The sequence below is a fragment of the Coregonus clupeaformis genome, unplaced genomic scaffold (assembly GCF_020615455.1).
Source record: "Coregonus clupeaformis isolate EN_2021a unplaced genomic scaffold, ASM2061545v1 scaf0133, whole genome shotgun sequence".
Lineage (NCBI taxonomy): Eukaryota > Metazoa > Chordata > Actinopteri > Salmoniformes > Salmonidae > Coregonus > Coregonus clupeaformis.
Window position 1 is genome coordinate 478,333 of NW_025533588.1, and position 26,784 is coordinate 505,116.

Consider the following 26,784-nt stretch of genomic DNA (forward strand, 5'->3'; position numbering starts at 1 on the left):
CTCGTGGAGTTGCAATGATCATGAGAATGGTGAGGAATCAGCCCAGAACTACACGGGAGGATCTTGTCAAGGATCTCAAGGCAGCTGGGACCATAGTCACCAAGAAAACGATTGGTAACACACTACGCCGTGAAGGACTGAAATCATGCAGCGCCCGCAAGGTTCCCCTGCTCAAGAAAGCACATATACAGGGCCGTCTGAAGTTTGCCAATGAACATCTGAATGATTCAGAGGAGAACTGGGTGAAAGTGTTGTGGTCAGATGAGACCAAAATCAAGCTCTTCTGCATCAACTCAACTCGCCGTGTTTGGAGGAGGAGGAATGCTGCCTATGACCCCAAGAACACCATCCTCACCATCAAACATGGAGGTGGAAACATTATGCTTTGGGGGTGTTTTTCTGCTAAGGGGACAGGACAACTTCACCGCATCAAAGGGACGATGGACGGCACCATGTACCGTCAAATCTTGGGTGAGAACCTCCTTCCCTCAGCCAGGGCATTGAAAATGGGTCGTGGATGGGTATTCCAGCATGACAATGACCCAAAACCCATGGCCAAGGCAACAAAGAAGTGGCTCAAGAAGAAGCACATTAAGGTCCTGGAGTGGCCTAGCCAGTCTCCAGACCTTAATCCCATAGAAAATCTGTGGAGGGAGCTGAAGGTTCGAGTTGCCAAACGTCAGCCTCGAAACCTTAATGACTTGGAGAAGATCTGCAAAGAGGAGTGGGACAAAATCCCTCCTGAGATGTGTGCAAACCTGGTGGCCAACTACAAGAAACGTCTGACCTCTGTGATTGCCAACAAGGGTTTTGCCACCAAGTACTAAGTCATGTTTTGCAGAGGGGTCAAATACTTATTTCCCTCATTAAAATGCAAATCAATTCATAACATTTTTGACATGCGTTTTTCTGGATTTTTTTGTTGTTATTCTGTCTCTCACTGTTCAAATAAACCTACCATTAAAATTATAGACTGATCATGTCTTTGTCAGTGGGCAAACGTACAAAATCAGCAGGGGATCAAATACTTTTCCCCCTCACTGTATGTCTATTGGTATTGGTATGTAATGCAGATCACATTTACCATCCTCCTCCCTTACCTCTTCAATGAATATCCCACAGGCCTCTACATTATGGACAAGACTTCACCCTCCCCACACCTCTGATGAAAATAACAGGAATCCTGTTAGATCACCATGCACTGCAAAATCTTTCTTGCTATGGATACGGAGAACATCAATACATTAACATCAACACGCCAGAAGATATATTTTTGTATTCTGCTTTGCCACTAAAATCATAATAAACACTGACAAAAAAATAAAATAAAAAAATAATAGAGTCACTGACCAACAACCAAAACGAAAAATGTGGTGTTTTAGGAGGGGTTGGGAAAGACACTCATGGGGCTGTCCACTGAAAGTTGACTAGCAACAACAACTGAGACCTAAGACACCCACCATGAGCACCGACTAAATTTTGCCCAAAAAGGCAAACAAAAGAAAAAGACACCAAACTTAAAGACAGGAAGCAAACCAAAAAGGTGGAGCAAAACGAAATCAGGAAGCGCCAACTAAAGGTGTTAATCCTCCACATCTCTCAAGACAACTGAGCACTGGGCCAGCCACTCTTAAATAGCACCTGGACCAGCACATGTGAAACACCTTCCCACTAATGAGACGGTAACCAGCACAGGTGTAACCCATATCGAGTTGTCACCAATCAGTGCGACCTACGCATTAACATGCTACACGTGCTAAAAGTCCAACCTCAAAACATAAATGGATGAACCAAAGCCTGTAATAGTATGCAGGCCATGGAAGAACTGGGACATTTTCAGCACATTTTAGTGGCCTTTTATTGACTTCAGCACAAGGTGATATGCCACACCTGTCAAGTGGATGGATTATCTTGGCAAATAAAAAATGCCCACTAACGGATGTAAACAGATTTGTGCACAAAATTGAAGAGAAATAAGCTTTATGTGCAAATCGAAAATGTCTGGCCTCTTTTATTCCAGCACATGAAACATGCGACCAAGACTTTACATGTTGCGTTTTATAACCACGGCAGCCCAAGACCTCCACATCCGGCTTCTTCACCTGCGGGATTGTCTAATGAGGTGGAGGGGGGTGCTGAGGAGTATTTCTGTCTGTAAAAAAGCCCTTTTGTGGGGAAAAACTCATTCTGATTGGCTAGGCCTGGCTCCCCAGTGGGTGGGCTTATGCCCTCCCAGGACCACTCATGGCTGCACCCCTGCCCAGTCATGTGAAAGCCGTAGATTAGGGCCTAATGAATTGATTTCAATTGACTGATTTCCTTATATGAACTGTAACTCAGTAACTTGTTGCGATAATATTTTTGTTCAGTAGTTACAACAATAATTATATATTTTTATACTGTAAGAAAACATTGCGTTCAGGTGCCTGTCACTCATTAAGTTAGTGGAATGTTGTGTGTACAGTAAAATATGATAAAGGCATTTCCATTATAATTTTAACCATGGTTGTGCAGCTAATCAGATTCCATTTAGCTGTAGAGTGCAGAACAACTTCAGTTTGTTGGCGCCAAGTGATGAGTTTTCCTTGGGCAAAACAATTATTTGTGCATGGATGTTTACTTGCAAGAATGCATTTGTGCATATCTGAACAGAATACTGTTCTGACAGCCTCGGGTAATGTATATAGATTTGTGAATGCAACATTCCCTCTGCATGTATCTACAACAACAGTTCCTTTGAATTAACTAATTCTGTCAACTGGACAGAGATTCCAACCTAGTCCCCAAATAAACATGTTTTAGGATACATTTCTGATTTACTTGAATTTGTGGCATGGACATATTCAGTGCCTCTTCACATCTATAGAAGGTCCTGGTCTACACCACCTTAAACTGCTGAGAATAAAACAGAGGACCAAACTTTCTCCAACCTGAGGGTGTGTCTGTTAGCAAGCCTGTCTTTTGGGTCAAACTTGTTCAGGGTCCACAAAGGATGAGTACAGACAGAGATCAAAACAGCTCCTGGCCCCATTTCACAATGTTTAAGTGAAACTCACTCCCTGTGACTGCACAGGCCATTCCCCAGTCACGGCAAGCAGTCTAAACATAGTATGTCATTCCTTCACCCACAATCGTCCTCTTCCCTCCCTCCCCCTCAGAAACGGTCATTGTCTAGATCATACCTTCGATCCACAAGGACTTATTTCATTCAGGAGAACTCATAACTCATAGCCTGCTCACTTTCGGCATTGTCACCTTTTAACAGCACATGGGCTGTGTGCTGTTCTGGCAATATGCTCCCTTCCCTTGAGTGGAGTGTCTCATTGACTGCATGGGCACGGAGTGGTAATAGACCAACATTAACCCTTCCCCCTCCTCCTCTTCCTCTGCCCCACTGTTCTGGGGTAGTCCCAGAGCATCTGAACAGCCCTGAGGGAAATCAGCTCTTAAAATGATGGCATTTTGATTCCTAGCGTTTCTGGCCCAAAGCTTCTCAGCCATCTGGGCATTTATGGTCACTGAGCAAAGAAGAGTTTGCTTCCCTTGTGTGTTCGCATCAATGTGCTTCGAACCTGGGGGGTAGATAGACGTGGGGTGAAAAAACACCACATGGCTCTTGCAGAGCATTTCCATAATCATGATCTTTACAGAACCTCATTATGGGAGAGTAATGTCAAGGCAGGCAAGTCAATTGGTCCAGAGCCTGATGCTCGGTTTTGCCTGCATGGTTACTGCAATAAGCAGGAGTTCTAACGCTCTCATCCACTGACACGGCGCCTTCCTGTTGCCTGGTAGCAAACCATTACAGTACCTATTGAACTGCATTAACGTTGGATAATGTACACACTGCAATTACAAATTCTAATAATCTTGCCTATTTAAATGGAGAGGGCAAAAAGACTGCCGCAAGATGCAATATAACTATTTCTAGTTGATCTGAGATTTACTGCTCTGTTGAAGTATTCCCCGGGCCTATTTATGAATTATGTGTAGCATTTTGATGGTGGGTCATCATTCACAAATACATTTCTTCATCCCTCTAGCTTTGAAAGGCCAGGGATACTTTAGAAATTGAAGTTTCACTTCTTATCTAAGACCTTGGGTGTGAAGTGCAAGTGTGTGTGCGCATGTGTGTGCACAGGTCGTTATTCAATACACACTGACATAAAATACCATAGTGATGTGTTGGAGGAGAGCTATGGAGTGAACAATGTAAGACTCTGGGCACTTGCAGGATTAACTGTATTGTAATGGTGTACAGTTCTGCTCCGTTCCAAGAGACATCTCCTATGCTAAATGAAACATGGTTCAACAATGCTGGGTGGATACAACAATGATGGGCTTACTGTGGAGCCCTTGGTAGCATTCACTCAGCTAGCATCCAGTTAAAAGTTTACATATGTAATTGTTGACATACTAACTGGAAAAATAAATGAAAATGACATTTTAGGCAATAATTCTGCAGTTTGTCATTAGGAAATAAAAGCCATATTTTAGGATCAAATCCGAATGAACTACAGTATAGCTCCTGTCAAAGATGCACGCTAACAATAATTTTCTTGTCAGTTTTGTCCTCCCTTTTCCTGCATCTGAACTCCTCTGGTACTCAGGGATAATGAAGCCGATATAAGGATGGATCTGTTCCAAAACCTCCCTCAGCAATTTCAGCTCCACACAGCTAACGAAACCTCCCATCCAGTCCCACTTACCTCAACCCAGTTTGAAACCCCTTGCTGAGCAGACAAATTACCACAACTGAGCACTGAGAGCAGAACCAAGAGCTAGCATTGAACAGGGCATGACTCAAGCAATCACCAACCAAGAGCACAAGGTTTCCTTTGAGGTTAGGTCGGGATATTTTTTTACGATTCAAACAATGTTCCCTCCCACTCTATGGTTAGGTTAGGACAATTGGTCTCCTCTTGTGACGAGGACACTACAGAGTTGCAGGTGCTTAAGATGAGAGTCCTGAGGACTACACTTTTAGGTCTATATGAAATAGGAATTTGAATACAATGTTTGATTATTATGGGTGATTTTTTACCTGAACTTGACAGAAATGTGGATTAGTGTTGGAATGTTCCACAATTGTACATGTTTTATTTATTTATTCATTTATTCATTCATTCTTTGTTCAAATGAACATTAAGAATCTCTGAACCTGCCTTTTCTGTGATGGACGAAATACAAGAGGGGCATTCCACTATAAAGAAATGTCTATTCATACACATTAAGTATGATGTTCCCAATTAATCTTTGGACCAAACCTTCCAACTGCACAGAGATTGATGAAAAAGGAGAGCACTAAATGTATTTATTTGTTCAAAACACATTTATAATTTATTCGTAAATAAAATAACATAAGGCTGCTTTTACACATGCAGCACAATTCTGATATTTTTTTTCACTAATTGGTCTTTTGACCAATCAGATCTGAAAAAGAGCTGTTGTGATTGTTCAAAATACCAATTAGTGGAAGAAAGATCTGAATTGGGCTGCCTGTGTAAACACAGCCAGAGAGTACATTGCACTAAAACCAGATACAGTGGGGGAAAAAAGTATTTAGTCAGCCACCAATTGTGCAAGTTCTCCCACTTAAAAAGATGAGAGAGGCCTGTAATTTTCATCATAGGTACACGTCAACTATGACAGACAAAATGAGAAAAACAATTCCAGAAAATCACATTGTAGGATTTTTAATGAATTTATTTGCAGATTATGGTGGAAAATAAGTATTTGGTCAATAACAAAAGATTCTCAATAATTTGTTATATACCCTTTGTTGGCAATGACACAGGTCAAACGTTATCTGTAAGTCTTCACAAGGTTTTCACACACTGTTGCTGGTATTTTGGCCCATTCCTCCATGCAGATCTCCTCTAGAGCAGTGATGTTTTGGGGCTGTCACTGGGCAACACAGACTTTCAACTCCCTCCAAAGATTTTCTATGGGGTTGAGATCTGGAGACTGGCTAGGCCACTCCAGGACCTTGAAATGGTTCTTACGAAGCCACTCCTTCATTGCCCGGGCAGTGTGTTTGGGATCATTGTCATGCTGAAAGACCCAGCCACGTTTCATCTTCAATGCCCTTGCTGATGGAAGGAGGTTTTCACTCAAAATCTCACGATACATGGCCCAATTCATTCTTTCCTTTACACGGATCAGTCATCCTGGTCCCTTTGCAGAAAAACAGCCCCAAAGCATTATGTTTCCACCCCCATGCTTCACAGTAGGGATGGTGTTCTTTGGATGAAACTCAGCATTCTTTGTCCTCCAAACACGACGAGTTGAGTTTTTACCAAAGAGTTCTATTTTGGTTTCATCTGACCATATGATATTCTCCCAATCCTCTTCTGGATCATCCAAATGCACTCTAGCAAACTTCAGACTGGCCTGGACATGTACTGGCTTAAGCAGGGGGACACATCTGGCACTGCAGGATTTGAGTCCCTGGCGGCGTAGTGTGTTACTGATGGTAGGCTTTGTTACTTTGGTCCCAGCTCTCTGCAGGTCATTCACTAGGTACCCCCGTGTGGTTGTGGGATTTTTGCTCACCGTTCTTGTGATCATTTTGACCCCACGGGGTGAGATCTTGCGTGGAGCCCCAGATCGAGGGAGATTATCAGTGGTCTTGTATGTCTTCCATTTCCTAATAATTGCTCCCACAGTTGATTTCTTCAAACCAAGCTGCTTACCTATTGCAGATTCAGTCTTCCCAGCCTGGTGTAGGTCTACAATTTTGTTTCTGGTGTCCTTTGACAGCTCTTTGGTCTTGGCCATAGTGGAGTTTGGAGTGTGACTGTTTGAGGTTGTGGACAGGTGTCTTTTATACTGATAACAAGTTCAAACAGGTGCCATTAATACAGGTAACGAGTGGAGGACAGAGGAGCCTCTTAAAGAAGAAGTTACAGGTCTGTGAGAGCCAGAAATCTTGCTTGTTTGTAGGTGACCAAATACTCATTTTCCACCATAATTTGCTAATAAATTCATAAAAAATCCTACAATGTGATTTTCTGGAATTTTTTTCTCAATTTGTCTGGCATAGTTGATATGATGAAAATTACAGGCCTCTCTCATCTTTTTAAGTGGGAAAACTTGCACAATTCGTGGCTGACTAAATACTTTTTTTCCCCACTGTACGGTGCCTTCAGAAAGAATTGACAGCCCTTGACTTCCTCTATATTTTGTTGTTGCCGCCTGAATTTAAAATTGATTAAATTGAGATGTTCTTGTCAATGGCCTACACACAATACCCCATAATGTCAAAGTGGAATTTTGTTTTTCTAAATCTTTACAAATTAATTAAAAATGAAAATGTATTGAGTCAATAAGTATTCAACCCATTTACATTAAATGTGTCATTTAGCAGACGCTCTTATCCAGAGCGACTTACAAATTGGTGCATTCACCTTATGATAGCCAGTGGGACAACCACTTTACAATATATATGTATATATATATATATATATATATATATATTTTTTTTTTTGGGGGGTGGGGTAGGGGAGGGTAGAAGGATTACTTTTATCCTATCCCAGGTATTCCTTAAAGAGGTGGGGTTTCAAGGGTCTCCGGAAGGTGGTGAGTGACTCTGCTGTCCTGGCGTCGTGAGGGAGCTTGTTCCACCATTGGGGTGCCAGAGCAGCGAACAGTTTTGACTGGGCTGAGCGGGAACTGTGCTACCGCATAGGTAGGGGGGCCAGCAGGCCAGAGGTGGATGAACGCAATGCCCTTGTTTGTGTGTAGGGACTGATCAGAGCCTGAAGGTACGGAGGTGCCGTTCCCCTCACAGCTCCGTAGGCAAGCACCATGGTCTTGTAGCAGATGCGGGCTTCAACTGGAAGCCAGTGGAGTGTGCGGAGGAGCGGGGTGACGTGAGAGAACTTGGGAAGGTTGAACACCAGACGGGCTGCAGCGTTCTGGATGAGTTGTAGGGGTTTAATGGCACAGGCAGGGAGCCCAGCCAACAGCGAGTTGCAGTAATCCAGACGGGAGATGACAAATGCCTGGATTAGGACCTGTGCCGCGTCCTGTATAAGGTAGGGTCGTACTCTGCAAATGTTGTAGAGCATGAACCTACAGGATTGGGTCACCGCTTTGATGTTAGCGGAGAACGACAGGGTGTTGTCCAGGGTCACGCCAAGGTTCTTTGCACTCTGGGAGAAGGACACAACGGAGTTGTCAACTGTGATGGCGAGATCATGGAGAGGGCAGTCCTTCCCCGGGAGGAAGAGCAGCTCCGTCTTGCCGAGGTTCAGCTTGAGGTGGTGATCCGCCATCCACACTGATATGTCTGCCAGACATGCAGAGATGCGATTCGCCACCTGGTTATCAGAAGGGGGAAAGGAAAAGATTAATTGTGTGTCGTCTGCGTAGCAATGATAGGAGAGACCATGTGAGGATATGACAGAGCCAAGTGACTTGGTGTATAGAGAGAATAGGAGAGGGCCTAGAACTGAGCCCTGGGGGACACCAGTGGTGAGAGCACGTGTTGCGGAGACAGATTCTCTAGTAAAGATGAGGTCAAGCGTATTGCCTGCCTTGTGAGTAGGGGGGGACGGTGAGAGGGTGAGGTCAAAAGAGGAGAGGAGTGGAAAGAAGGAGGCAGAGAGAAATGAGTCAAAGGTAGACGTAGGGAGGTTAACGTCACCCAGAACTGTGAGGGGTGAGCCATCCTCAGGAAAGGAATGTCTCAAGGCGTCAAGCTCATTGATGAAATCTCCAAGGGAACCTGGAGGGCGATAAATGATAAGGATGTTAAGCTTGAATGGGCTAGTGACTGTGACAGCATGGAATTCAAATGAGGAGATAGACAGATGGGTCAGGGGAGAAAGAGAGAATGTCCACTTGGGAGAGATGAGGATGCCTGTGCCACCGCCCCGCTGACCAGATGCTCTCGGGGTATGCGAGAACACATGGTCAGATGAGGAGAGAGCAGTAGGAGTAGCAGTGTTATCTGTGGTAATCCATGTTTCCGTCAGCGCCAAGAAGTCGAGGGACTGGAGGGTAGCATAGGCTGAGATGAACTCTGCCTTGTTGGCCGCAGAATGGCAGTTCCAGAGACTGCCGGAGACCTGGAACTCCACGTGGGTCGTGCGTGCAGGGACCACCAGGTTAGAGAGGCAGCAGCCACGCGGTGTGAGGCGTTTGTATGGCCTGTGCGGAGAGGAGAGAACAGGGATAGACAGACACATAGTTGACAGGCTACAGAAAATGCTACACTAATGCAAAGGAGATCGGAATGAAATTAACTAAACATCTGGGGAAACGAGGCCTCCCTCACTAACCTTTCACTGAAACACTCAAATACAACTCTTCCAACTACCACTTTAGAAATTATAATTGCTGTAATCTACAGTAGTTCAATGTTTCCAGGAATAGACTAACTTAGTTTATTCAGCTAGCTAACTTGGTACAGTATTCTTCTGTGAAAACCGCCCAGGGCACCGTATCCTATGACGCCATAGCTAACTAGCATGCTAGCATCCAATAACACACGGTTTAGCACCAATACTTGGTTACAACAAACTACCAATGGATCATTCATGTCCGTGTCTAGTTCCTTTCATAATGCAGAAGTAAATAAACGTTGGCTAGCTAGCACAAAGTCAGTCATGCTAGCTACACAAGTGGACTACATATCTCGAATGTTCAGAAAGTTGCAAAATTCTCATTGACTAAAATGATACAGTACTGGTAGCTGGTAATGTTGGCTAGCTAGCAGTGGCTGTGGTGTTGACTGTTTGAAAATGTAGCTGGCTAGCTAACCTCGATAGTTTCTCTATACTACACCTTTGTCTTTGATACCAAGACAACTATGTAGCTAGCTAACTTTACACTAATCAAATCGTTCCGTTGAAATGTATTTAGTTGCTACAGTACTGCTAGATGGTAAGGTTGGCTAGCAAGCAGTGGCTGTGGTGTTGACTGCTAACTGGTAAAGTTGGCTATAACTACCTACAATAACTACCTAGATAAACTATCTACAATACCTACAATAACTACCTACAATAATTACAGGTACTCTTAAGCGTGAAATAACATTGGAAACAACTATCCACAGCTGCTAACAGTTACCAAATTACCAGTAGCTACCCACTAGCTAGCTAGCTTTATTGGTCCAGGTAGTGGGTTAGCTAGCTAGCCTCGTGCTTCACAGGGCTCAGCCGAATACACTACAATACACTACAATATTGCCATAACCCCTTTGTTATGGCAAGCCTAAATAAGTTCAGTAGTAAACTTTTGCTTAACAAGTCACATAATAAGTTGCATGGACAATGTGTGCAATATTAGTGTTTAACGTGAGTTTTGAATGACTACATAATCTCTGTACCCCACACATACAATTATCTGTAAGGTCCCTCAGTCGAGCAGTGCATTTCAAACACAGATTCAACCTCAAAGACCAGGAAGGTTTTCCAATGCCTCGCAAAGGGCACCTATTGGTAGATGCGCACCAACCCCATCCCAAAAAAATTAATAACAGGCGTCCTTCCTAACTCAGTTGACGGAGAGGAAGGAAACCACACAGGGATTTCACAATGAGGCCAATGGTGACTTTAAAACAGTTACAGAGTTTAATGGCTGTGATAGGAGAAAACTGAGGATCGAGCTACAAGATTGTAGTTACTCCACAGTACTAACCTAATTGACAGAGTGAAAAAAGGAAGGCTGCACAGAATAAAAATATTCCAAAACACAAGGCACTAAAGTAATTCTGCATAAAATGTGGCAAAGCAATTAACTTTTTGTCCTGAATATAAAGTGTTATGTTTGGGGCAAATCCAATACAACACATTACTGAGTACCACTCTCCATATTTTCAAGCATAGTGGTGGCTGCATCAGGTTATGGGTATGCTTGTAATCGTTAAGGACTGGGGAGTTTTTCAGGATAAAAAAGAAATGGAATGGAGCGAAGCACAGGCAAAATCCTAGAGGAAACCTGCTTCAGTCTGCTTTCCACCAGACACTGGGAGATGAATTCACCTTTCAGCAGGACAATAACTTAAAACACAAGGACAAATTTACACTGGAGTTGCTTACCAACGAGACAGTGAATGTTAGTGAGTGGCTGAGTTACAGTTTTGACATACAGTGCATTTGGAAAGTATACAGACCACTTCCCTTTTTCCACATTGCAGCCTTATTCTAAAATGTACAGTCGTGGTCAAAAGTTTTGAGAATGACACAAATACTAATTTTCACAGTCTGCTGCCTCAGTTTTGATGATGGCAATTTGTATATACTCCAGAATGTCATGAAGAGTGATCAGATGAATTTTAATGAATTGCAAAGTCCCTCTTTGCCATGAAAATAAACTTAATCCCCCAAAAAACATTTCCACTGCATTTCAGCCCTGCCACAAAAGGACCAGCTGCCATCATGTCAGTGATTCTCTCGTTAACACAGGTGAGAGTGTTGACGAGGACAAGGCTGGAGATCACTCTGTCATGCTGATTGAGTTAGAATAACAGACTGGAAGCTTTAAAAGAAGGGTGGCGCTTGAAATCATTGTTCTTCCTCTGTTAACCATGGTTTGCGCTTTGCACAAAAGGGCTTCACAGGCAAGGATATTGCTGCTAGTAAGATTGCACCTAAATCAACCATTTATCGGATCATCAACAACTTCAAGGAGAGAGGTTCAATTGTTGTGAAGAAGGCATCAGGGTGCTCAAGAAAGTCCAGCAAGTGCCAGGACCGTCTCCTAAAGTTGATTCAGCTGCAGGATCGGGGCACCACCAGTGCAGAGCTTGCTCAGGAATGGCAGCAGGCAGGTGTGAGTGCATCTGCACGCACAGTGAGGCGAAGACTTTTGGAGGATGGCCTGGTGTCAAGAAGGGCAGCAAAGAAGCCACTTCTCTCCAGGAAAAACATCAGGGACGGACTGATATTCTGCAAAAGGTACAGGGATTGGACTTCTGAGAACTGGGGTAAAGTCATTTTCTCTGATGAATCCCCTTTCCAATTGTTTGGGGCATCCAGAAAACACCTTGTCCGGAGAAGACAGGGTGAGCGCTACCATCAGTCCTGTGTCATGCCAACAGTAAAGCATCCTGAGACCATTCATGTGTGGGGTTGCTTCTCAGCCAAGGGAGTGGGCTCACTCACCTTTTTGCCTAAGAACACAGCCATGAATAAAGAATGGTACCAACACATCCTCTGAGAGAAACTTCTCCCAACCATCCAAGAACAGTTTGGTGATGACCAATGCCTTTTCCAGCATGATGGAGCACCTTGCCATAAGGCAAAAGTGATAACTAAGTGGCTCGGGGGAACAAAACATCAACATTTTGGGTCCATGGCCAGGAAACTCACCAGACCTTAATCCCATTGAGAACTTGTGGTCGATCCTCAAGAGGCGGGTGGACAAACAAAAACCCACAGATTCTGAAAAACTCCAAGCATTGATTATGCAAGAATGGGCTGCCATCACTCAGGATGTTGCCCAGAAGTTAATTGACAGCATGCCAGGGCGGATTGCAGAGGTCTTGAAAAAGAAGGGTCAACACTGCAAATATTGACTCTTTGCATAAACTTAATGTTATTGTCAATAAAAGCCTTTGACACTTATGGAATGCTTGTAATTAGACTTCAGTATACCATAGTAACATCTGACAAAAATATCTCATAACACTGAAGCAGCGAACTTTGAAGACCAATACTTGTGTCATTCTCAAAACTTTTGACCACGACTGTATGTAAAAACATCTAAAAGATCCTCATCAATCTACACACAATACCCAATAATGACATGCAAAACCAGGTTTCTTGAAATGTTTGCTAATTTATGAAAATAAAAAATGTATTTGCATAATTATTCAGACCCTTTGGTATGACACTCAAAATTGAGCTCAGGTGCATCCTGTTTCCATTGATCATCCTTGAGATGTCTCTACAACTTCATTGGAATCCACCTGTGGTAAATTCAGTTGATTGGACATGATTTGGAAAGGCACACACCTGTCTATATAAGGTCCCACAGTTGACAGTGCATGTCAGAGCAAAAACGAAATAATTGTCCATAGAGCTCCGAGACAGGATTGTGTCGAGGCACAGATCTGGGGAAGGGTACCAAAATATTTCTGCAGCATTGAAGGTCCCCAAGAACATATTAGCCTCTATCATTCTTAAATGGAAGAAGTTTGGAACCACCACAACTCTTCCTAGAGCTGGCCGCCCAGCTAAACTGAGCAATCGGGGGAGAAGGGCCTTGGTCAGGGAGGTGACCAATAACCCGATGGTCACTCTGAGAGAGCTCCAGAGTTCCTCTGGAGATGGGAGAATGTTCCAGAAGGACAACCATCCCTGCAGCACTCCAATCAGGCCTTTATGGTAGAGTGGCCAGACGGAAGCCACTCCTCAGTAAAAGGCACGACAGCTGGCTGGAGTTTGCCAAAAGGCACCTAAAGGACTCTCAGACCATGAGAAACAAGATGCTATGTTCTGATGAAACCAAGACTGAACTCTTTGGCCTGAATGCCAAGCATCACATCTGGAGGAAACCTGGCACCATCCCTACGGTGAAGCATGGTGGTGGCAGCGTCATGCTGTGGGGATGTTTTTCAGTGGCAGGGACTGGGATACTAGTCAGGCTCGAGAGAAAGATGAACAGAGCAAAGTACAGAGAGATCAGACTGGGGCGAAGGTTCACCTGTCAACAGGACAACGACCCTAAGCACACAGCCAAGACAATGCAGGGGTGGCTTCGGGACAAGTCTCTGAATGTCCTTGAGTGGCCCAGCCAGAGCCCAGACTTGAACCTGATCGAACATCTCTGGAGAGACCTGAAAATAGCTGTGCAGCAACGCTCCCCATCCAACTTGACAGAGCTTGAGAGGATCTGCAGAGAAGAATGAGAGAAACTCCCCAAATACAGGTGTAGCATCATACCCAAGAAGACTCGAGGCTGTAAATCGCTGCCAAAGGTGCTTCAACAAAGTACTGAGTAAAGGGTCTGAATAGTTATGTAAATGTAATATCCGTTTTTTATATATATTTTAAAGCATTTCTAAAAACCTGTTTTTGCTTTGTCATTATGGGGTATTGTGTGTAGATTGATGGGAAAAAAACAACAATTTAATCCATTTTAGAATAAGGCTGTAACATAACAAAATGTGGAAAAAGGCGTCTGAATACTTTCCGAATGCACTGTATATTTTAGCCAAAAAACATACATATTTACATCTACTTATTTCTTTATATATTAGATGTTATGTAGTGACACTTCTTAAAAATACATGAAGATTTACCAACTTGTTCTCTCATTTTCTCCAAAATGTTTGCAAACAGACAGACGACTCTCCATGTGGCCATGCTGGAGAGGTGTGCAATCCCATCATCTGGTGATATTTGTAGGGGTCACATTATTTCTACAGTCTTTTAAAGTGTGTGTTTCAGTAGTGACATCAAAACTGGGGACAGAATATAAGATATATTTTTAAATAAACAAAATTAGTAATTAGATTAGTATCTTTCAATGTAATAATAGAACAACAAGATGTTCTGTTGAATTAATAATGTTCTGTTGAATTATTTTATTTTCAAACATGAAGTCTATGAGTCAGGGTTTGGGACAGCCACTTCTCAATAGAAATGTGTATAAACAATTACTTTGTACTAAGTCATTTAAGAATGTTTGTTATTGCCTTGGATTGAATTAGAACATATTATTATGTAAATAAATGTCCTAAGGTTGGAGACAGCAATTTACACCACTTCTGTAGAATCACTAATGTACATTGCATCTTACCCATTTTGAATTTGAGTCATAAGTGGAGGACTGGTCTAAGCCAAATATCACCCCAGTACCTTCTTTTAAGAATCAGCACTTTGATGTCAACCTAATTTGACATAAGCTAAGTATAAGTTATTTATTTTGTTCTTGACTTAGCAGAAATGGTTTGCTGTGGTATACAGTTTCACTTAATGTACCACTTAAAAACATTGCAAAACCATAATTTCTGCCTGGTGCAGTCTTACCTGGTCATACCTAAATTAGTTTGCAGTACGGTATTTTTCTAAGAGATGAATGAGAGATTGAAAGAACTTGCAAGTAAATTTATTTTCAATAACTGATTTGTGGCTGCAGTTTGAAAATCTGCTGCAACTTTGTTAAGAGGTCATCAATGCACCAGATTTTTTTTACTCAACTAAGTTTAGAAATGCTACTTTTATAAACAAACCTGTTACTGCAGATGTCATTATCACAATGTTTTACGCAGAACTGAAGGATCACAATCGCCAAGGCATTGATTCACACAAATGCAAGTGTCAAAAACAAGGAGTTTCACAGGAAGGAGAAATCCTGCAATTCAGTATGAAGGACAGTGTGTACACCTGGGGCTGTATTCATTAAGCATCATAGAGTAGAAGTGCTGTATTGGATCAGGTTTCCCCTGTCATTGTAATTTTATTCATTGTGATGTAAAATGCAAAACTGATCCTAAATCAGTACTCTGAGATTCTTAAGGCCCCTGAAGGAGTCAGGGATGAGCCCTTCAGCACTTCAGGCAGTTCTTAATTTGATTCGTTATTATTATTAATTTTTGTTAACTTATATGCTTTTGTACCATAAATTAAGTGTGTCACTTTTCCCAGCACTGTTTTACATCTGAGCAATGTAATTGTTAGATAATCACATAGCCGGATCCTACACATCATTCTGGGAAGTCTTTTTTGACGGACATGAATAAAAAAGTTACTGTTCAGCTGTTCTCATACACGCCGAACATGACACGTCATTTATTCAATCATTTAAATTGAAAATGCCATCTCTATGGCAACCCTGCAGCCCCACCACATCTTATCCATCATCAATATTAATCGTGGCATCCCCATATTGAATGCTGTTTTTTATAACATTGTATAGATTAGCCCAGCAGAACTGAATTACTAAATATGTCCAAGGCTCGAGCTCTGCATATAAATATGAGATAATAATACGAGCAAACACTCTAAGCCTATTGCTCATATTGATCCCCAAGTTTCCCATCCATCTTCAATATTTCTTATGTGGTTTGGAATGAATTATTGAGCAATTAATTTGCATTTTAATAGTTTTTGTCACTAAAGTTTGACAGAGAATATTACATAGTTCTCTCAGGACATATTGAAGGCAAAGGTCTTGTCACGTTCATTGAAGGGCGGGTCAGACCAAGGCGCAGCGTGATATGCGTACATGTTTATTTTAACTGTTAAACACACGACAAAACAACAAAGGAAACGAAACGTGAAGTCCAAGGTAGCACACACAACATACCTTAACCGGAACAAGATCCCACAACTAGACTGTGCGAACAGGCACCGGTGGAACGGGCACGGGCCGTGCCGGACTGGACAAACGCATCACTGGTCTGGTGCGAGGAGCAGGCACAGGCCGGACCGTACTAGGAACACGCACCGCTGGCTTGGTGCGAGGGACAGGAACGGGCCGGGCCGGACTGGCGACGCGCACCACTGGCTTGGTGCGAGGAGCAGGAACATGCCGGGCCGGATTGGCGACGCGCACCACTGGCTTGGTGCGAGGAGCAGGAACAGGCCGGGCCGGGCTGGCGATGCGCACCACTGGCTTGGTGCGAGGAGCAGGAACAGGCCGGGCTGGCGACGCGCACCACTGGCTTGGTGCGAGGAGCAGGAACAGGCCGGGCCGGACTGGCGACGCGCACCACTGGCTTGGTGCGAGGAGCAGGAACGGGCCGGGCCGGGCTGGCGACGCGCACCACTGACTTGGTGCGAGGAGCAGGAACGGGCCGGGCCGGGCTGGCGACGCGCACCACTGGCTTGGTGCGAGGAGCAGGAACGGGCCGGGCCGGGCTGGCGACGCCCACCACTGGCTTGGTGCGAGGAGCAGGAACGGGCCGGACTGGACTGGCGACACGCACCACTTTCTTGGTGCGAGGAGCAGGACTGGGTTCCTTTATTAACCCCCGCTCCTCTGCTGCCTAACCAGCTCCTCTCGCCGTGCCTCTACTCTTTCCTTCTCCCTTTTAGCCTCCTGTAGCGCCTCCCTCTGACCGAATAACTCCTGCTCCCTCTGAACCAATAGCCCCCGTAACATGGTGGCCTCCTCTCCTAACCTGCAGATCCGCCCTTTAACAGCCTCCTGCTGCCTCGTCGTCCACAACGTGTGCCCCCCCAAACATTTTTACTGGGGTTGCCTCTCGGGTCTCCGTCGTCGGCACTGTTGGCGCCGTTTCTCCTCTCCTACCTGGGCATCCTCCTTCATCGCCCTCCGATAACGGATGGCCTCCTCCTCCGTAATTCTCCCCCAACCGAGGAGGACATCTACTAACGTAACCTCCTGTTGAGTCCCAGGCGTATGCTCCTTCTCGGCACGCTGCTTGGTCCTTGTTTGGTGGGATCTTCTGTCACGTTCGTTGAAGGACAGGTCAGACCAAGGCGCAGCGTGATATGCGTACATGTTTATTTTAACTGTTAAACACATGACAAAACAACAAAGGAAACGAAACGTGAAGTCCAAGGTAGCACACACAACATACCTTAACCGGAACAAGATCCCACAACTAGACTGTGCCAATAGGCTGCTTAAGTATGGTCCCCAATCAGAGACAACGAGCGACAGCTGCCTCTGATTGGGAACCACATAGATCCACACATGCTAGATATACAACATAGAATATATACAAACAAAGAATACACACACCCTGACTCAACATATAAGAGTCCCCTGAGTCAGGGCGTGACAGGTCTTCAAACAAAGGGAAATCGGGCATCTCACTAGAACGAACATGTGTTTCTTCCCGGAATATGTCAATACTTGGATTTGGCTTAATTGACATGGTCATAATACACATGGATGTGATGCCATGGGCCTTCTGTCTATTTACCCTGCTTGTGCTTGTAATGTCACATCCCCTCCCTACTCACAGTTTCAGGGCCATTGACACTGTCAGCAGAGTGAGTGGAGGATATAGTCGTTTCATGTAATGGATGCTCAGCCGGTGGGTATGTATTAACCACGGCCCTGGTAATGAATGGGCAGACACTAGCGCACATCCCTCCACCGGCCAATACATCACTACACTGACAGGGTGGGAGTGCCTGTAATTGCCTGTTACTCACCTGTGTATCCTGCAGCAGCTTTCAAATACCATACTATGGCAAGAACAGCTCAAATAAGCAAAGAGAAATGACAGTCCATCATTACTTTAAGACATGAAGGTCAGTCAATACGGAACATTTCAATAACTTTTAAAGTTTCTTCAAGTGCAGTCGTAAAAAACATCAAGCGCTATGATGAAACTGGCTCTCATGAGGACTACCACAGGAATGGAAGACCCAGCGTTACCTCTGCTGCAGAGGATAAGTTCATTAGAGTTACCAGCCTCAGAAATTGCAGCCCAAATAAATGCAACAGAGTTCAAGTAACAGACATCTCAACATCAACTGTTCAGAGGAGACTGTGTGAATCAGGCCTTCATGGTCGAATTACTGCAAAGAAACCATTACTAAATAATAAGAAGAGACTTGCTTGGGCCAAGAAACATGAGCAATGGACATTAGACTGGTGGAAATTTGTCATTTTGGTCTGGAGTCCAAATTTCCGATTTTTGGTTCCAACCGCCGTGTCTATGTGAGACGCGGTGTGGGTGAATGGATGATCTCCGCATGTGTATTTCCCACCGTGAAGCATGGAGGAGGAGGTGTTATGGTGTGGGGGTGCTTTGCTGGTGACACTGTCTGGGATTTATTTAGAATTCAAGGCACACTTAACCAGCATGGCTACCACAGCATTCTGCAGTGATGCGCCATCCCATCTGGTTTGGGCTTAGTGGGACTATCATTTGTTTTTCAACAGGACAATGACCCAACACACCTCCAGGCTGTGTAAGGGCTATTTTACCAAGAAGGAGAGTGATGGAGTGTTGCATCAGATGACCTGGCCGCCACAATCCCCCGACCTTAACCAAATTGCGATGGTTTGGGATGAGTCGGACCGCAGAGTGAAGGAAAAGCAGCCAACAAGTGATCAGCATATATGGGAACTCTTTCAAGACTGTTGGAAAAGCATTCCAGGTGAAGCTGGTTTAGAGAATGCCAAGAGTTTGCAAAGCTGTCATCAGGGCAAAGGGTGGCTATTTGAAGAATCTAAAATCTAAAATACATTTTGATTTGTTTAACACTATTCCATATGTGTTATTTCATAGTTTTGATGTCTTCACTATTATTCTACAATGTAGAAAATAGTAAAACAAAAATAGAAAAACCCTTGAATGAGTAGGTGTTTAAAAGTTTTGACTGGTGTATATAAAGTGTAATATTGGGATGCAAACTCAAAATTGAATACATTTAAACTGTATATCTGACATGGTACAGGTGTCGGTTTAAAGCCCTTAACCATGTGTGTGAAGTGTATAGTTTTGTTTCAAAGTAGATTTGTTTAAGACTACCAAGAAGCACTCTGTGTGACACTGATTTAGCCCACTGCAGTTAAAGGTTAATTAATGCCATGAGATGTAATTTCCATAAGTCTTATTTACATTCAGGCTGTTTATTGTTGCTCCCCATTTATCAAAAAACGTTTTTCTAAAAGGTAAATACAGCAGATAGGTAACACCTTTTCACAACTCTATAATTACATGGTCTCTTGTATCAAGAAACTAAATTATTCTGAGTGTGGGTTACTCAATCAAGACATTTATGTTTGTTTTAACAGTAGTATATGGATTATCTATTTTAGCAAAGGTTTCATTTTCAGATTTTACTCTCTAAGTATGAAGAAGACCTCACACAATTCACAATGACACATTCCAAAATGCTGAGAAATGATAATGATCACAAGTAAGGAGACTAAAACAATTAAGAACACTTATTAAGTTGTTCATCAAAACATCTATACACATTTCAATATCTCTCGAATTACATTGTTTATTCTCTAATGCTACTAGTGTTAAATGATGACTTTTGTTTTATAAATTCAAACCTATTTGCCTGATAAAATTCTCTGTGGTGTGGTTTCAGGCAAAATTCCCCAAACAACACAGACAGATAGACAGACAAGACAGACAGAGAGATCCACCATTCTCTGCTAATTTGGCACATTAAAATTGCTTGCCTCTCTGAGAGGAAAATGTTGCTTCACTTTGTGAGGTGGTGTTTACGGCACTGTTGGGAAATGATGCTGTTTGCAAGTGTTCCCGTGGGCAGTCATGTTAATATTGACACTGGTTCTCTCAGATGTGGAGGTTCAAATCCAATACATAATTTTCCTGTTTTAACCAGGGCTGCCCAATTGCATGGGGAGAGTTACTGTAAACGCTTGCTGCTGATAGCTGTATGAGGCTACGCGCTCCCAAAGGGAACACTTTAAATAGCAGGAGATAACAGTGCAGACAGGCAATAGTCCCTGTGCATGTAATAACTGTCACATTGACATTCCCCAAAGAATAGCCTCAGCACAAGTGTGCAATATACGCAATGCAATTTTACCCTCCTAATCGAGTTGGTGCGAGCTGTGAGGCCTTTCGGAAATAGCAGCATATGGGATGTAGCAACTGTAATACAGTATGTCAAGCATATGGCTGCTATTTTGATACATACAAAGTATTTATCTGAACTCATTTGCAATATGACAGTATACATTTTTCACCATAATTTGTGAACTGTAGGGCAGTATCTATCAGTGTTCTTGTTCCATGATGGTCAGTAATAGGCTGTATTAGCAATCATAATATTCCCCTGTATTTCGTAATAGGTCCTTATTGGGATTCTAAAATGGAGGGATCTACAGAGTAAATGGACAGATCACGCCGCTGTCGGACAGGCAGGGGACCTGATCACAAAACTGATGTCAGAACACACTGTACATTGCTATTCGTTTGGAGCCGGGGCTCCGCGTACTATGCCATGGGTCAACAGCAGTGGTGACCCGTCATTCAGGGCAGGTGGGGCAGAGCCCCAACTGTTTAGCAAAAACAATATATATATACAGTTGAAGTCAGAAGTTTACATACACTTAGGTTGGAGTCATTAAAACTTGTTTTTCAACCACTCCACAAATTTCTTGTTAACAAACTATAGTTTTGGTAAGTCGGTTAGGACATCTACTTTGTGCATGGCACAAGTAATTTTTCCAACAATTCTTTACAGACAGATTATTTCACTTATAATTCACTGTATCACAATTCCAGTGGGTTAGAAGTTTACATACACTAAGTTGACTGTGCCTTTAAACAGCTTGGAAAATTCCATTGCTTTAGAAGCTTCTGATAGGCTAATTGACATCATTGGAGTCAATTGGAGGTGTACCTGTGGATGTATTTCAAGGCCTACCTTCAAACTCAGTGCCTCTTTGCTTGACATCATGGGAAAATCAAAAGAAATCAGCCAAGACCTCAGAAGAAAAGTTGTGGACCTCCACATGTCTGGTTCATCCTTGGGAGCAATTTCCAAACGCCTGAAGGTACCACATTCATCTGTACAAACAATAGTACGCAAGTATAAACACCATGGGACCACGCAGCCGTCATACCGCTCAGGAAGGAGACGCGTTCTGTCTCCTAGAGATGAACGTACTTTGGTGCGAAAAGTGCAAATCAATCCCAGAACAACAGCAAAGGACCTTGTGAAGATGCTGGAAGAAACAGGTACAAAAGTATCTATATCCACAGTAAAACGAGTCCTATATCAACAGAACCTGAAAGGCCGCTCAGCAAGGAAGAAGCTACTGCTCCAAAACCGCCATAAATAAATCCAGACTACGGTTTGCAACTGCACATGGGGACAAAGATCGTACTTTTTGGAGAAATTTCCTCTGGTCTGATGAAACAAAAATAGAACTGTTTGGCCATAATGACCATCGTTATGTTTGGAGGAAAAAGGGGATGGCTTGCAAGCCGAAGAACACCATCCCAACCGTGAAGAACGGGGGTGGCAGCATCATGCTGTGGGGGTGCTTTGCTGCAGGAGGGACTGGTGCACTTCACAAAATAGATGGCATCATGAGGAAGGAAAATTATGTGGATATATTGAAGCATCATCTCAAGACATCAGTCAGGAAGACAATGACCACAAGCATACTTCCAAAGTTGTGGCAAAATGGCTTAAGGACAACAAAGTCAAGGTATTGGAGTGGCCATCACAAAGCCCTGACCTCAATCCTATAGAAAATGTGTGGGCAGAACTGAAAAAGCGTGTGCGAGCAAGGAGGCCTACAAACCTGACTCAGTTACACCAGCTCTGTCAGGAGGAATGGGCCAAAATTCACCCAACTTATTGTGGGAAGCTTGTGGAAGGCTACCCAAAACGTTTGACCCAAGTTAAACAATTTAAAGGCAATGCTACCAAATACTAATTGAGTGTATGCAAACTTCTGACACACTGGGTATATGATGAAATAAATAAAAGCTGAAATAAATCATTCTCTCTACTATTATTCTGACATTTCACATTCTTAAAATAAAGTGGTGATCCTAACTGACCTAAGGCAGGGAATCTTTACTAGGATTAAATGTCAGGAATTGTGAAAAACTGAGTTTAAATGTATTTGGCTAAGGTGTATGTAAACTTCCGACTTCAACTGTATATATATACAAAAATATCCCTGTTTTGCATGTTATTTTGACAGTAATAGGTGTCACATATCAGTTGGCAAACAATGTAAAAAGAAAAATGATAAAGCCGCATACAAACATGGTCTCTTTTTTGCTTTCTTGAGTAAGGCAGCTCCAAAATGCAGGTGTTTCAGTCTAGCTCAGTGCTTTCTGTGGTGGTGGGGAAGCCAGCAGAAAATAAGGAATATAGGGGTTGGTAATGTTCTCTAGTTGCGCCGTGATTGGCTCAGTGTTCTATCACTCATGTAGATACTACGTCACCGCAAAATCTACGGGGAGAGCTCGAAAATTCAAGCCCCTTGGGTGCTGCCATAGAGTTACAGTGGGGGAAAAAAGTATTTAGTCAGCCACCAATTGTGCAAATTCTCCCACTTAAAAAGATGAGAGAGGCCTGTAATTTTCATCATAGGTACAGGTCAACTATGACAGACAAATTGAGAGAAAGAAAATCCAGAAAATCACATTGTAGGATTTTTAATGAATTTATTTGCAAATTATGGTGGAAAATAAGTATTTGGTCACCTACAAACAAGCAAGATTTCTGGCTCTCACAGACCTGTAACTTCTTCTTTAAGAGGCTCCTCTGTCCTCCACTCGTTACCTGTATTAATGGCACCTGTTTGAACTTGTTATCAGTATAAAATACACCTGTCCACAACCTCAAACAGTCACACTCCAAACTCCACTATGGCCAAGACCAAAGAGCTGTCAAAGGACACCAGAAACAAAATTGTAGACCTGCACCAGGCTGGGAAGACTGAATCTGCAATAGGTGAGCAGCTTGGTTTGAAGAAATCAACTGTGGGAGCAATTATTAGGAAATGGAATACATACAAGACCACTGATAATCTCCCTCGATCTGGGGCTCCTCGCAAGATCTCACCCCGTGGGGTCAAAATGATCACAAGAACGGTGAGCAAAAATCCCAGAACCACACGGGGGAACCTAGTGAATGACCTGCAGAGAGCTGGGACCAAAGTAACAAAGCGTACCATCAGTAACACACTACGCCGCCAGGGACTCAAATCCTGCAGTGCCAGACGTGTCCCCCTGCTTAAGCCAGTACATGTCCAGGCCCGTCTGAAGTTTGCTAGAGTGTATTTGGATGATCCAGAAGAGGATTGGGAGAATGTCATATGGTCAGATGAAACCAAAATAGAACTTTTTGGTAAAAACTCAACTCGTCGTGTTTGGAGGACAAAGAATGCTTAGTTGCATCCAAAGAACACCATACCTACTGTGAAGCATGGGGGTGGAAACATCATGCTTTGGGGCTGTTTTTCTGCAAAGGGACCAGGACGACTGATCCGTGTAAAGGAAAGAATGAATGGGGCCATGTATCGTGAGATTTTGAGTGAAAACCTCCTTCCATCAGCATGGGCATTGAAGATGAAATGTGGCTGGGTCTTTCAGCATGACAATGATCCCAAACACACCGCCCGGGCAATGAAGGAGTGGCTTCGTAAGAAGCATTTCAAGGTCCTGGAGGAGATCTGCATGGAGGAATGGGCCAAAATACCAGCAACAGTGTGTGAAAACCTTGTGAAGACTTACAGAAAACGTTTGACCTGTGTCATTGCCAACAAAGGGTATATAACAAAGTATTGAGAAACTTTAGTTATTGACCAAATACTTATTTTCCACCATAATTTGCAAATAAATTCATAAAAAATCCTACAATGTGATTTTCTGGATTTTTTGTCCTCATTTTGTCTGTCATAGTTGACGTGTACCTATGATGAAAATTACAGGCCTCTCTCATCTTTTTAAGTGGGAGAACTTGCACAATTGGTGGCTGACTAAATACTTTTTTTTCCCCCACTGTACATAAGAAGTGCCCATCCAAGAAGACTCAAGGTTATTGGCCACAGATAAAATGACGTCAAATCACGTTATATCTACCGTAGCTTTGATTGGACTGATCATGTCAACATCATACTTTAAAAATCGTAGCTAGCACGCTAGCAGTCATCATCATAAATCAAGTTGATGATCTCCTGTTAAATCCTTGTCATATGAATATAAATTATAAATAAAACGTATCGGTGCTCATCGGGCATAAACTTTACACAAGTTGGAAATCGCAAATTCAACAATGAGTGGTTTGGAAAGAATTAGTGGCTAACTGCAAGCGTTGCAAAGCAATCACTAGCCTGCTATTCAGTGGAGTGGGTGTGTGGTCCAAGTCTGGGTTTAAGGGTCTCTTTTCCAAGCTTAACTGGATAGACATTCACATGCCATGGGCCCAAAAAGGTTTAATACATTGGCCCTGCTGTCAATCCAGCATTACTTCTGCCGCTTTCAAAACAACTGGAAACTCGGAACTGGGAAATCTCAGACTTCAGTGAGTTCAAGACAACTGGTAACTCTGGGAAAATACGTTTTGAACGGTCATCCAACTCGGAATTCCAAGTCGGGAACTCTGGCCTCTTTCTAGACGTCATGATTCGACCTAGTTTTTTTCTGAGTTCCCAGTTGTCTTGAAAGTGCCATTAATCCAGAGAATGACAGACTTTGATGACAAAGTTTGATGACAAAAATTTCCCACAAAGTGCCGCCGCACCACCTTCCTGTTCAAGTGAGCACAGCACATGGTGAGTCCTAAAATGTCTTGTATGTTGCTGCATAAATTATGTAATATGCCAGGGAGACATGTACAGTGAGGGAAAAAAGTATTTGATCCCCTGCTGATTTTGTACGTTTGCCCACTGACAAAGACATGATCAGTCTATAATTTTAATGGTAGGTTTATTTGAACAGTGACAGAATAACAACAACAAAATCCAGAAAAACGCATGTCAAAAATGTTATAAATTGATTTCCATTTTAATGAGGGAATTAAGTATTTGACCCCTCTGCAAAACATGACTTAGTACTTGGTGGCAAAACCAATGTTGGCAATCACAGAGGTCAGACGTTTCTTGTAGCAACTCGAACCTTCAGCTCCCTCCACAGATTTTCTATGGGATTAAGGTCTGGAGACTGGCTAGGCCACTCCAAGGCCTTAATGTGCTTCTTCTTGAGCCACTCATTTGTTGCCTTGGCCGTGTGTTTTGGGTCATTGTCATGCTGGAATACCCATCCACGACCCATTTTCAATGCCCTGGCTGAGGGAAGGAGGTTCTCACCCAAGATTTGATGGTACATGGCCCCGTCCATCGTCCCTTTGATGCGGTGAAGTTGTCCTGTCCCCTTAGCAGAAAAACACCCCCAAAACATAATGTTTCCACCTCCATGTTTGACGGTGGGGATGGTGTTCTTGGGGTCATAGGCAGCATTCCTCCTCCTCCAAACACGGCGAGTTGAGTTGATGCCAAAGAGCTCGATTTTGGTCTCATCTGACCACAACACTTTCACCCAGTTCTCCTCTAAATCTTCAGATGTTCATTGGCAAACTTCAGACGGCCCTGTATATGTGCTTTCTTGAGCAGGGGGACCTTGCGGGCGCTGCAGGATTTCAGTCCTTCACGGCGTAGTGTGTTACCAATTATTTTCTTGGTGACTATGGTCCCAGCTGCCTTGCGATCATTGACAAGATCCTCCTGTGTAGTTCTGGGCTGATTCCTCACCGTTCTCATGATCATTGCAACTCCACGAGGTGAGATCTTGCATGGAGCCCCAGGCCGAGGGAGATTGACAGTTATTTTCTGTTTCTTCCATTTGCGAATAATCGCACCAACTGTTGTCACCTTCTCACCAAGCTGCTTGGCGATGGTCTTGTAGCCCATTCCAGCCTTGTGTAGGTCTACAATCTTGTCCGTGACATCCTTGGAGAGCTCTTTGGTCTTGGCCATGGTGGAGAGTTTGGAATCTGATTGATTGATTGCTTCTGTGGACAGGTGTCTTTTATACAGGTAACAAACTGAAATTAGGAGCACTCCCTTTAAGAGTGTGCTCCTAATCTCAGCTCGTTACCTGTATAAAAGACACCTGGGAGCCAGAAATCTTTGTGATTGAGAGGGGGTCAAATACTTATTTCCCTCATTAAAATGCAAATCCATTTGTAAAAATTTTTGACATGCGTTTTTCTGGATTTTTTTGTTGTTATTCTGTCTCTCACTGTTCAAATAAACCTACCATTAAAATTATAGACTGATCATTTCTTTGTCAGTGGGCAAACGTAGAAAATCAGCAGGGGATCAAATACTTTTTTCCCTTACTGTATACTGTAGCTAAGAAAGTAATACTAAGTGTATGTTGTGGAGTAA